The sequence below is a fragment of the Protopterus annectens genome, chromosome 7.part1, assembly GCF_019279795.1.
Source record: "Protopterus annectens isolate FY-2018-M chromosome 7.part1, PAN1.0, whole genome shotgun sequence".
NCBI lineage: Eukaryota > Metazoa > Chordata > Ceratodontiformes > Protopteridae > Protopterus > Protopterus annectens.
The window spans coordinates 58668207-58680635 of record NC_056740.1 but is presented as its reverse complement, the minus strand read 5'-3'; the positions used below and the strand labels follow the sequence as shown (position 1 = coordinate 58680635).

At 42.5% G+C, this 12429-nt stretch overlaps 1 protein-coding gene across 1 annotated transcript in view; it reads right to left on the bottom strand.

Moving 5' to 3' along the window:
- Positions 1–12429, bottom strand: part of KBTBD12 (kelch repeat and BTB domain containing 12) — a 1334674-nt gene that overhangs the window by 166160 nt on the left and 1156085 nt on the right. The window lies entirely within an intron of this gene.

Genomic DNA, 12429 nt, shown 5'->3' with positions numbered 1-12429 from the left:
CACTTATATAGCCAAACTGGAAGCAAAGCTCTCTTCACCCAAGACTGGACTAGACAGTCAAGAGGAGAAGGTACACACTTGCATCAAGCCACACTCATCACATAGCACCTCAAAACCTACACCACCAAAACACACACATAGAAACATAAAACACACACCTACATTCATGTCCAAAGCAGAAACACAAGCAACATCCCCAGGATGCCACTCAACCACAGCCCAAGTCATAGCTGACCCTATAGTCAGGCACACTGATGTTCCACTCACCAGGGTAAACAAGTCACATGCCAGGAGGCCACATAACACACACGCACTCAGGTCACTCCACAAGTACAAATATGACTCTGTCATTGTCCATGTTGGTGTGAATGACCTGAGATGTACCTGCCTGGACTACATGAAAAGAGACATGGAGAAGCTGTCCGATCTTGTAGCCCAGGCAGTTATGACCTTAGTCCTGAGTAGCATCCTGCCATCCCCCAGAATGATACCACAGTACAAGGACAAAATGATTGATTTCAACAATTGACTAAGCTTCTGGTGTCATTATAAAGGGATCCAGTATCTGTCTGCCTGGGATGACATGATCGACAGACCATGATGCTTTGCCAGAGATGGCCTGCACCTGTCGCCCTTGGGATTCCTGATACTGGCTAAGGCTCTTGCCACCCCTATAGTGCCTTTTTTATGCAAGGTTCAAATGACAAATTCACCATCATAACAGGTACAAGCAAGCAAAATATGAGGGTAATGCTACTCAATGCTAGAAGTCTAAACCTCAAAATGCACTCACATGAGGCACTCCTTAAAATGGAGATCATCGACATCTGTGCAGTGACAGAGACCTAGTTCAGGGCTCCAGAGACCACCCCTGTATTAAAAAGCTATAATTCATACCACACCTTTTGACCACCTAACCTGGACTGAAACACTAAAGGCAAAAACATGTCCATATTCATTAAGAATATCCACACCTCCAGGTTAGTTGCTCAGCATAATGCATCCAAGATTATCCAAGTGCAATTAACTCTGGGCAAGACAGCAATCCAAATTGTAGCTTGCTACAGATCCCCCACCATGCCCCAGGATTCCCACTCCTCATTTCTTGATACACTGGAAAATATTAGGATACAACCTAACACCCTAATAATGGACAATTTCAACTACCCCACCATTAACTGGGAAAACTACTCATGTACCAACTCGTTTGCTCAATATTTTCTGGAATTCATAAATTCCAGCACCTTGGATCAACTTATTCACACCCCACCAGGGGCAGCAGTATCCTAGACCTGGTCATTACCAACATGGGCAACTGGTATTCCACACCAGAGGTCAATTCCTTGTTGGCCAGATCTGACCACAAGCTAATCACCCTGGACATCCACATCCCGACCCACCCCTCATTAGGGAAACCACCGTAAAAAAATTTCTCCAAAGCCAACTTCACGCTTCTTAAGACAGCAGTGGCAAACTTCATGACACCCATGCAGAAGGACAATACAGGTATGACTGCTGAATCCTACACAAATTATCTTTATAAGGACTTACACAAGTGCATGGATCATGCAATCTCTAACAGAACCAAGATGCTATCCTCCAAAAAAAGGAAGACAATCTGGTGGTCCCCTGACATAAACAAACTCTACAACAGAAGAAAGAAACTGTTGCAAAAAAGAGTACAATCCCATGACTGGAGGAACTCCCTGGTCAGGCTCAGTAAGAAGCTGAGATCCCTCATAAAATCCTCCAAAGCTAGTTATGAAAACAAAATCACCACTGATTCTAAAGACAACCACAAAGCATTCTATAGCTATGTCAAGAATCGCAATGGCAACACTCAGATCTGCTCTGAGTTACAACACAATGGCACTAAATATACATAACCAACTGATATTGCCAACATCTTGGCAGATAGGTTCAGTGCTAACTTTACCCCCCCCTCATCCCCTAAAGGGTCCATCTCTATACCGGAAGAACGCAAAGTTCCTGTAATCATTGCTGCACAGGTAAAAATCACACTCTCCAAAGCCAAGAACACAGCATCCAAGAGACCTGACAACATCCCAGGCTGCGTTCTACATGAACTACAAAATGAAATGGCACCCCACCTAAGTACATTGTTCAGTCATAGCCTCACCTCAAGCTTTGTGCCCACTGAATGGTGCACAGTGACTGTTATACCACTCCACAAGGGGGGGGGGCCACCACAGACCCCGGGAACTACCGCCCCATTAGCCTGATGAGCCTGGTCTGCAAGGCTGTGGAACGTATCATCATGGAACTTATAAACAATGCCATTGGTAATCTCCAAACACTGGACCCCACCCAGTTCGGGTTTGTAAAAGTCAGATCATGTCTCTTAAACCTGATAGACTTCTTTGAAGTGGTCACCAAAGCCATATATGAGGGTAAGGTGGTTCACACAGCCTATCTAGATCTCGCCAAGGCTTTTGACACCATCCCCCACTCTAGAATTATAGATAAACTCACTAAACTAGGTATAAATCCCTATGTCACAAGATGGGTTGCCAAATGGCTCACTGACAGAACCCACACTGTGAAAGTAGCAGACTCCAAATCCGACTTCAGACCAGTGACAAGTAGAGCACCACAGGGTTCAGTCCTGGGTCCTCTCCTGTTTGATATCTACTTCTCTGAAGTATAGGCTAACACAGAAGGTCTTTGGCTAATGAAGTTCACAAATGACTGCAAACTAGGAGCCATAATCAAAACTCCTAATGATGTGGACATCCTACAAAAGGGCCTCACTGAGACAGATGCCTGGTGTCAAAGCCATGGCCTCAAGCTCAATGCCAAAAAGTGCATTGTTATCCCTTTTGGTAATAACTCTGTACCCATGAACTACCACATAGGCGGTAGTCTACTTAACACTGAAAGTGTGATAAGAGACCTTGGGACACAGGTGGACAGTAGCCTCTCCTTTGATAATCACATCAGCACAGTAGTCAGGAAATCCTTCTACATGGCAGACCTCATCACAAAAGGTTTCTCATCCAGGAAAAAAGAGGTCATTGTTCCCCTCTACTCATCACTCATTAGACCATTACAGAATAGAACGTCCCATTTGGTATGTACCTCACAAGACATCTACAACAACTGGAAAGGCCACAGAAATACCTCACAAAGAGGATTACTGGCCTCAAACAGATGCCCTACGCAGACCGTCTCAAAAAACTCCAGCTTTATTCTGTCACATATTGCTTACTCAGAGGTGATCTCTGCCTAACACACAAAGCTATGTCAAACCCAGAGCTTTTGGACATGCTCCACTTAAAAGAAATCCCAATCCCTCCGAGCTACACGCTCTAGGGACCTAAACCTTGTCACCACAATAAACAGAACATGCTGAAGGGATAGATTCCTGTCCCAGAGACTTCCCATGCCCTGGAACAAGCTACCTATCTATATCAAACAAAGCTCCTCATTAGCACTCTTCAAGAAAAATCTTGATGATTAGGTGGAGATAGGAAATTCACCCCGGGGATCACTTCTGTGGCTCCTTGACAGGGGCACAGGAAATAATTTTCTTGGGTGGCGAAAGCCAGGGTACCTTTTTGGCTAGGCTTATATAGGCCCTAGGGCCAATAGCCTAGTACCTACCTATGAACCTATGAAAATCCAAATCATAAAGAGAGGGTATTCTTCATAGGTTCATAGGTGTATACTAAGGTAATGGCCCTGGAGCCTTTAGAAGCCTAGCCCATAGAAGTGCCCTGGCATCATGCCACCCGACGTTAGTTCCCAGGCCTCTATCAAGCAGAGCCACTGGAGTGATTCCTGGGGTGAACTTTCTATTTCCCATCCACTCATCAAGATTTCTCTTGAAGAGGCCCAGTGGGGTGCTCTGCTTGACATGTATGGGAAGTCTATTCCAGAGCATGGGCAGTCTCTGGGTTATGAACCTGTCCCTCCAGCATGTTCTGCTGATTGCGGTAATGATGTTGAGGTCTCTGGAGCATGTGATGTGGAGGGATTGGGATTTCTTTAGATGCAGCATTTCTAACAGAGCTGGGTCAGACGTGGCTTTGTAAGTCAAGCAGAGATTACCTCTTAGTAGACAATATGAGACAGAGAATAGCTGGAGTTTTTTGAGTTTTGTCCATGTAAGATATGAGTTTAAGGCCTAGGATATGGGTTCCTATTAAATGATCGAAGATGCATTCTTTCAAATGCGTCTTGATCGAACTTGAAAGCATGAAAAGGCAAAATAACGAAATGGCATATAAGCGAATTCTTTCCCTGGGAAAGAAATCACTTGGCCACTTCGGTTACTTTGCCATTTTCGTGACTGCAGTGCAATCTCGGAGTTGGTATATTTAAGTAGGGGGGGTGTGGGGGGCACAACCCCCACATCAGGGGGGGGTGGGCAAAGCCCCCACTTTATGTAATATTTAAAAATGTTTTTGTTTTGTTTTGTGGAGCAGCGATTTTTTTCCCTTGGAAAAAAATCACTGTTCTAAGCATTCGAGATTGTAAGTTTTGTTTACATGGGTTCGATAAATCATCATTTGCTTTTTTAAGTGTTTGATGATTTAACATAGACCCTTAGGATCCTCTTCATGAGGTACTTTTGTGGCCTTTCCAGCTGTTGCATATGTCTAGTGAGGTACATGCCAAATGGGGCATTATACTCGATGATTGGCCTAATGAGGGAAGAGTAGAGAATCGATGATAACCTTTTTCTTCTTGGATGCAAACCCCTTGGTAATATGTGCCACATAGAAGGACTTTCTGACCACAGCGGCAATGTGGTGGTCAAAGGAGAGGTTGCTGTCAACCTGTGTCCCTAGATCTCTTATAACACCTTCAGTGCTCAGTGGACTCCCATCGATGTGGTAATTAGTGGGAGCTGAGTTTTCCCAAAGGGGATGATGATGCATTTTTTTATATTAAACTTAAGGCCAGGGTTTCAACACCAGTCATTGGTCTCAGTGAGGCCTTTCTGTAGGATGTCTACATCACTTGGGGAGTTAATAATGGCTCCCAGCTTGTAGTCATCTGCAAACTTGGTCAGCCAGAGTCCCTCCATGTTGGCCTGAACTTCTGAGAGGCAGATGCCAAACAGGAGAGGACCCAGGACCGATCCCTGTGGGACTCCACTCGTGACTGGTCGGCAGTCTGACTTGGCATCTGCTACTTTCACACTGTGGGTTCTATCTGTGAGCCAATTTGCAACCCACCTAGTGATATGGGGTTGATGCCTAGTTTGGTGAGTTTATCAATAATACTTGAGTGGGGAATGGTATCAAAGGCCTTAGCCAGATCGAGGTAGGCTGTATGAACTGCCTTCCCCTCATGCAAAAATCTGGTGACTGACTCAAAGAAGTCAACCAGGTTGAGCAGGCATGGTCTGCTTTTCACAAAACCAAATTGCATAGGATCTAGAGTTTGGAGATTCCCTATATCTGTGTTAATTAGGTGCATGATGATGCACTCCATAGCCTTACATATCAGACTCGTCAGGCTAATGGGGTGATAATTCCCAGGGTCTGTGGTCCACTCCCCATTTATGGAGAGGGATGACTGTAGCAGTGCACCATTAAGTAGGGACAAAGCCTGAGGTGAGGCTACAATTGAACAGGGCACACAGATGTGGTGCCAGATCACTTTGTAGTTCATGTAGAACACATCCAGGGATATTTTTGGGTCCCATGGAAGCTATATTCTTGGCCTTGGGCAATGCAGCTTTAACCTGTACTGCAATAATGCTGGGTACCTGGCATTCCTCCAGTATTGTGATTGGTCCTTTAGCGGGGGAGAGAGGGGTAAAGTTGGCAATGAATCTGTCGGCCAGTATATCTGTTAGCTCAGTATAGGAGGTACCATTGTGCAGTAACTCAGAGCAAACCTGGGTATTGCAGTGGAGATTCTTGATATAACTATAGAAGGCTTTGTGGTTGTTTTAGTGTCTGCTGTAATTCTGCCTTTATAGCTGGCTTTAGAGGTTTTGATGAGGGATCTCAATTTTTTTAAAGCTAATAAGGGGGTTTTTCCAGTCTTGGGACTTCACCTTTTTCTGCCACAGTTTCTTCCTTCTGTTGCAGAGTTTATTAATGGCAGGGGACCACCAGATTGGCTTCCTTTTTTTGGAGGAGAGCATCTTGGGTCTGTTGGGTTTGGCTAGTTCCATGCATTTATGTATGTGTTCGTATAGTGCACTGGTGTATGATTTGGCAGTCATGCATCTATTTTCCATTGACATGGGTGCCATGAAATTAGCCACCTCTGTTTTTAGGAGCTCAAAGTCAGCTTTGCAGAAGTTTTTCATGGTGGTTACTTTTGCAGGGGGGTGGGGGTGAGATGTGGATTTCCATGGTGATTAGTCTGTGGTCAGATCTAACTATGGAGGAATTGACTACTGGTGTAGAGCAATGGTTGACCATGTTTGTAATAACCAGGTCAAAGATGTTGCTTCTTCTAGTGGGGTAAGAATGAGCTGGTCCAGGGCATTGAAATTGAAATTCCAGGAAGCATTGGGTCAGTGTATTGGTGCATGAGTTTTCCCAGTTGATGGAGGGGTAGTTGAAGTCACCTATGAGAGCACTGGGTTGGACCCTAATAGTTTCCAGGGTGCTTGGGAGCATGGAGTGAGAGTCTTGGGACATGGTTGGGGACCTATAGCAGGCTATGACCTGAATCGCCATCTTACCCAATGTTAGTTGCACCTGAAGTACCTCAGATGCATTATGCTGGGCTACTAGTCTGGAGATGTGCATATCCTTTATGAATATGGAGACACCACCCCCTTTGGAGCTTCAGTCCATGTTTTGGGGCTGAAAGATGTGGAATGAGTTATAGCCTGGAAGTGAAGGAGTGCTTTCTGCTGCTTTAAACCAGGTCTCTGTTACAGCACAAATGTCGATGTTCTCCATTTTGAGGAATGCTTCGAGCATGTGCATCTTGAGATTTAGACTTCTAGCGTTGAGCAGCATGACCCTCAGACTGCATTTATTTATAGTTATTATGGTGGTAATTTGGTCTTTGGAACATCTCCTAAAAAGGCAATATAGGGATGGCAAGAGCCTTAGCCAGCAACTGGAAACACAGGGGTGACAGATGCAGGCCATCTCTGGCAAAGCATCGAGGTCTGTCAATCATGTCATCCCAAGCAGACAGATACTGGATCCCCTTATAATGACACCAGAAACTTAGCCAATTGTTGAAGTCAATCATTTTCTGCTTGTACTGCGGTATCATTCTGGGAGAGGGTAGGATGCTGCTCAGGGCTAGTGTCATACCTGCCTGGGCCACATAATCCGAGAGCTCCTCCATGTCTCTTTTCATGTAGTCCAGTGAGGTGCATCTCAGGTCATTTACACCCACATGGACAGTGACAGAGTCATACCTGTGCTTGTTGTGGAGTGACCTGAGTGCGTGTGTTATGTGTCGGATTCTGGCGCCTGACAGACAGCTGACTGTTACCTTCTCCTTATTCAACCTAGTGAGTGGGACATTTGTGTGCCTCACTATCAAGTCACCTATGATTAGTGTATTGGGCAAGCTGTTTTGCCTTAGGGGCTTAGGTGAGAGGCACACTGTGTAGGTGAGCTATGTGTCTTGTGGTTTATGCTGTGTTGTGGTGGTTGAGTGCTATTCTGCCCTGGAGGTCTCTGCTATTTGGGTAGATTTCAATTGAAAGTCTCAGTGAAGGTGGGTGTGTGGTTGGTGTTTTTATGTGAGAGCTGTGATGGTGGGTGTTCTGGAGGGCTATGTGTTGCATGTGGTGTGGTGCATGTGTTGACCTTCTCCTCTTGACCAGCTATTCCGGTCTTGGCTTGAGAGTGCATGGCTTCCCGTCTGGATATATAAGTGCATCTCTCACAAGTCTGAGTGTTGGGAGGTAAGAGGAGAGAGTTGTCTGTGTGCATAAGGCAGTTGCTACACTGCCTCAGAATAGGAGAAAGCACAGGGAACTGACTTTTAGATATGCCAAGAGGGATGGTCATTATTACTAAGTACTGGAGTTGTTTCCTTATATATTTCTTTTTCAGGAAAAATGTCACTCAAGGTGTCTGAGTCTGTACAGAGCACTGCCAAACACTTGAGGGGAAACTAATACATAGACCCTGAAAATTTAATGTTGAAGTATTTAGGCAGATATTCTGAAGTTAGAAAGAAATAAAGCAGTACTTACTGAAAAATAAAGAATCAGCTTGTCAAGAATGATGAAAAGAGGGGAGTCGCATGAATGGCTACTGCCTGGCAATTACTAATGCTGGTCTCAGCACTGCTTCACTCTGTTGGGATACAATATTCCTTTGCTTCTTCTCTCACAAGAAGCAAAATGTTAGCACCAATCTCAAGAAGAGAAGCAGGCCACGGTCTGTTTGGTGATCCACAGTCTTATCCCAGATGACGCAAGGGTCTGCAGGCTTGTAGCCTTTTTCTGGTACATACCTTGAATAGCAACCAGACCAATCAGGTACGTTAAGCACAGACACGTACTCTCCAACCAGAAAGAGTTAGGAATCAATGCATTCTGCTCCTACTCTCACCAGGATAAGAATATAAGCACAGATTTTTCTTTTATTGCCTGATGAACAATGGTAATATCTTCTCACTGTCTTCCCCTTTACTGTAAAACTGCTTGGAGAATGACTGACCTATGAAAGGTATACCCATTACAGATTCAGGTTCCCTATCTAAGCTAAGTGAAGAACCTGCACCAAATCCTTCCCCTGAGACTGACAAGAGTGTTTCTCCCTTGCTTGTCAAGAGCATCCTACAGCCGCAGCAGACATGGCTATCCCCCGGTCTTTGGTTGCTGTATATGCAACACGAGAGGGACCTTGGGAAAAAGATAAGTGGTCTGAGGAACCACAAGTGGCCAAAGCAGAGTCACCCACCAGTGGATGATGCACAAAAGGAACAGCCTGACAATCAAAGACTCTCTAACAAGCTTTTTTCTTCTTGTGGACAGTGGAAGGTAAAACCACAGAGACCTGTAGTTGCTCCATGAGTTAGCTGAGAATGGGACCTTGAAGAAGGATACTTTACATTTTTTTTTTGCTTCAGTGTCATATCGGGAGATAAAAATATGGGTTATTTCTACTCAGTTTTATTCAGTTTAAGTGCAGTGAAGCCTACATGTAAAATGTTCATAGGGTACAGTGTACTGGTTAATTACGTTCAGTGCTCTATATGACATTTTTTAGTACATGTAATATGAAAAAGTAGAAGGCAAATCAAGAAATTCAAGAAAACTTGACTTCTTATGAAGACTCTATATACACAGCTGATGGACATTCTCATTTTGTATGCAAAATCAGAAACTTGGCACAATCATAATGTCAGTTTCCCTTTCCAGTATCACAGATGGATAGAAGCACTACTGGACAAGTTAGGAAGGGCAACTTTACTTTCTGGTCCTTCCTGTAATAATGAAGAACACTGGACAATACATCTCAATTGCCCATATTTTTGCACCCATTTTGGTCTTTTCCTCAAAACAGTTGTGGCTTTCTGGCAAATCTTTGATGATTAAAGTCACTAAATAATGACAGGCATTTAAGTTTCATACTCGTATCCTCTAGAAAATTATGCTAAAGCAAAACCTGTTATTCTAGCAACTTCTTAAGTTTAAAAGAGAAATATTTAAAATCTATTCCTAATTGTTTACTTTTGCCTTCATAATTTTTGGCTTTGTCCAGAGGTGGAGAGGTATGCCTTGGACCCTAAAAGCTGATATATACAGTGGATATAAAAAGTGTACAGACCCCTATTAAATTGCCAGGTTTTTGTGATATAAAAAAAATAGACCACAATAAATAATTTCAAAACTTTTCCCACCTTCAGTGTGACCTATAACCTCTACAATTCAATTGAAAAACAAACTAATCTGTTAGGGGACAAATATAAAAAATAAAAAATGTACAATACACTGGTTGCATAAGTGTGCACACCCTTAAACTAAAACTTTGCTGAAGGTGAGGGTCCATTGGATGATAATATTGAACATAGAGGCTTGCCACATCTTCGTTATGCTAATGACATCTAATTATGTTGTTTCATCTATCAAGAATCTATGTCTAATGTACATAATCTCACTGAACACTTGGAATGCATCCACAACTGGATGACATTTAATCTGTTAAAACATTAACACCTCAACAATGACTGCCATTGTTAAACACAGGAATTAATGGGGATTTGTCTGCTCCAGTTTTGTCTCCAGATATCATCATCATGTATAGTAGGGACAAAGTGGAATTTTTGTCAAAGGTGTGTAATTTGGTCACAGCATACAACAACCTGATTTTGAACTTCATCTGATCAAATTTTCCCACAGACCTCCTTGTAGTGGTACATACTGTGGTTTCCTCCCACTCAGACTACTATAATGCACTACTCCTCTGCCCAGCTGCTCACTGGAGTATAATATAGCAATAACCAACATGTGGGTGTGGTATATTGAAGCTTTACCCATGGTTGGTGTGGCGTAATCAACGAGGGCAAAGCCTGAGTGATTACACAAAGCCAGCTGTGGGTAAATCTTCAATATACCACACCACAGAGTTGGTTATTGCTATTATACAATGACATTATTTAAGAAAAAAAAATAATTAATTTTCTTAAATAAAGTCTTTGTATAATGGCGCCATGGCGTTCTTCTGTGTTGTTTCCTGATTTTGCTCTTTAATGATGTACTGTACATGCGTACAGGACTTGCATTCCCAGGCTTACAGTACATCATTGGCTTAGCAAGCAAGCAATGGAGAAAGGATGATCTCCAGTGCTATTTTTTTTTATAAAGAAAAAAGTGTCACCCCCTTGACGGTTTACAGGTATGAGATAGGAAAATACAAGGAAAATCAAGTATCTTTTAGTCTGTAGAACATAACTGATTTTTCTTGCATTTTCCGTGGTCTTCTATGTACCTCTCAATCTTTTATTTAAAAAAAAATGTGAATATGTGTGCACTATCTGAAGGAACGAAAGTCTGAAACTGAAATGCCTGTCATTATTTATTGACTTTATTCCTCAGTGATTTCTTGGGAAAAAACAAATTTTATGAGGAAAAAAGTCACTACATGATAACACGCTTTTCAGTTTCAGAGTTTCTTTCATTCAGACAAATGCGTATCTACCACATAGTAATAGAAAAAGCCTGGCTGCTCAATGATACTTTAGCGGCCAGACTTTTATTGTTGGTATAGTCTCGATTTACAGTGAGCACATTGATTGGGATGATCAATCAGCGGAATGTAAATAGCCAGTTATTGTATAGTATAGCAATAACCGACAACATGGGTGTGGTATACTGAAGATTTACCCATGGTTAGTGTGGTTTAATCACAAGGACAAAGCCTGAATGATTAAACAAAACCAACTGAGGTAAGTCTTCAATATACAACACCACGGAGTTGGTTATTGCTATTATACAATGACATTATTTAAGAAAAAATTACTTACTTTTCTTAAATAGTATCTTCTTCCTTGTTGTTTCCTGATTCTGCTGCTTTGTTGATGTAGTGCGCATGCATATGGGACTGTTCCCATGTAACACAGTACATCAGTGCTTTGAAAAGCAAGCAGCAGAGATAGGAAGATCACCATTTTTTTTTTTTTTTTTGTGGGGGCTGGAGCTGTAACCTACTGACAGTTTGTATGAGAAACTGGGAAAATACAAGGAAAATCAGGTATATTTCTTTAGTTTTGTGAACGTACCTGATTCTTCTTATGTTTTCTCTGCTCTCGTAAGTACCTCTAAACGATCCGGAGGTTACAGCTTCTTTTCTTATTTTAAGAAATGTAGAATAAATAAAGGAGGGAATGGGTAATGCTGCTATTTTGCATTGTCTGAAAGAAGGAAAGTCTGAAAATGAAATGCATAGCATTATTTAGTGACTTTGTTCCTCAGTGATTTGTCAGAAAACCACAAATTTTATGAGTAATGATGTCACTAAATAACGGGCATTTCAGTTTCAGACATGCTTTCCTTCAGTCTAATGCGTGTCTTCACATACCGATAGATAAAAAAGTCTGGCTGCTTAATAATAATTCAACGGCCAGACTTTTACCATTGGTACATTCTCAATTTACAATGGGCATGTTGGTTGGGCTGACCAATCAGCAAGCTCATTTTTGAATGTTAATGGCCACTCATTGCATAATGATAAAATAACATGCTGGTTCTATGTCATCTGCACTAGCTTCCAGTCAGGCAAGGAATTATTTTTAAAAGTTCTAGTTCTAGGCTGAGATTCATAGAAAGTCTGAATGGTATACAAAGCTGTGCAAGTAATTTTCATACTATGCAATGTTGCCCCATCTCAAAGTCCCCTGTAGCACAAATATATTACAAAGCAGTGAGAGCTTTTGCATCCACAAGTAAAGGCAGTACTCTGTGGGTAAGACCTTTACTACTGAGACCTTTTAGCATCCTGGTGTACTGCTGCAGAAGGA